The sequence below is a fragment of the Myotis davidii genome, unplaced genomic scaffold, assembly GCF_000327345.1.
Source record: "Myotis davidii unplaced genomic scaffold, ASM32734v1 scaffold86, whole genome shotgun sequence".
In the NCBI taxonomy this organism is placed as follows: Eukaryota; Metazoa; Chordata; class Mammalia; order Chiroptera; family Vespertilionidae; genus Myotis; species Myotis davidii.
Genome location: NW_006298058.1, coordinates 2,145,735 through 2,147,344, shown reverse-complemented (window position 1 = coordinate 2,147,344; position 1,610 = coordinate 2,145,735). Strand labels below are relative to the sequence as shown.

Genomic DNA, 1,610 nt, shown 5'->3' with positions numbered 1-1,610 from the left:
AAGCCAGGCTGAGGGCTGCCAGTACAGCGGTGGTGGTGGGAGCCTCTCCTGCCTCCTCAGCAGCAGGAGATGTCCGACTGCAGCTTAGGCCTGCTCTCCGCTGGCAAATGGACATCCCCTGAGGGATCCTGGGCTGCCAGAGGGATGTATGACTGCCAGCTTAGGCCCGATCTCCTGGGGAGTGGGCCTAAATCAGCAGATGGACATCCTCCAAGGGTTCCCAGACTGCAAGAGGGCACAGGCCAGGCTGAGGGACCCCACCCCCACCCCGAGTGCACAAATTTTTGTGCACCGGGCCTCTAGTTTTAATATAATGTGGTACAGGTACTAATTATCACTCCAATGGCAATATACCACTATGTATTATAATGCATAAATGTATCAAATATTGTATACTTTAAATATATACAACTAGAGGTCAGGTGCACGAAATTTGTGCACTCGGAGAGGGAGTCCCTCAGCCCAGACTGCACCCTCTCGCAGTCTGGGAGCCCTCAGGGGATGTCCAGCTGATGGCCATCAGTCGAACATCCTTAGCGCTGCTGTGAAGGCGGGAGAGGCTCCCACCACTGCTGCTGCACTAGCCACCCATGAGCCCGGCTTCTGGCTGAGCGGCGTTCCCCCTGTAGGAGCACACTGACCACCAGGACACAGCTCCTGCATTAAGCATCTGCCCCCTGGTGGACAGTGCGTGTCGTAGCAACCAGTCATTCTGTTAATGACTAATTTTATCTCATGAGTTGTGTTTTGGCTTCAAGCCTGTATCCAGTATTCATGCAGCAACTTCAGCTCTTCTGTTCAATATTTACCTGGCATATCTTTCATTTTATTTTCTCTAAATCTTTCTAGATTTTTATGTATTAGATAGGAATAGCCCATGGACACAGACAATAATCTGGTGAAGGCCTGGAAGGGGTGGGTACAGGGTGGAGGAGATGAATGGGGGAAAAAAAAACCTAAAACAAAGGGAAAAGTATCTGTAATACTTTCATCAATAAAGATACATTTTAAATAAAGGAAACTACCTTAGTTGAAAAGAGTTTATGTGAAATAAAATAATTGCTCTACACTGTACTTTATATTCTCAATTCCTCTCAAAGAGATATTAATTGACCCTATGTTCACTTAATGTTAATTGACCCTATGTTCATTGACTACAGAACTGACTTCTGCCATGCCAACCCAGCACTGACTGCTACGGGGGCTGCAATCAGACCTGCTTTTCTCTCCCGGCCCCTGTCTGGGCCTGATCACAGCCCCCTCAGCAGTCAGTGCTGGGTCGCTTAGCTGAGGCGCCCTCAGCCTGGCAGTCAGTCCTGGGTCACCATGGTGACTGAACATGCCTGACTTCCAGTGTTTGGTCATTACAGACCCTAGCTCTTTATATATATAGACTAGAGGCCCAGCACATGAAATTCATGCATTGGGGAAGGGTCCCCTCAGCCCACCTGTGCCCTCTCCAATCTGGGACCCCTTGAGGGATGTCTGACTGCCCCATGCAGTCTGCTGCTCAGTTGTCTGGTTGTCCCTCACTAACCCCCTTGCTGGCCTGGTCGCCCCACTCAGCCTGTTCGGTCCTCCATTTGGTCATCTGTTTGGTTGCTATGGCC

General features: G+C 49.9%; 1 protein-coding gene across 1 annotated transcript in view; it reads right to left on the bottom strand.

Annotated features, from left to right (window-relative positions):
* Positions 1 to 1,610, bottom strand: part of GPR158 (G protein-coupled receptor 158) — a 366,465-nt gene that overhangs the window by 120,235 nt on the left and 244,620 nt on the right. The window lies entirely within an intron of this gene.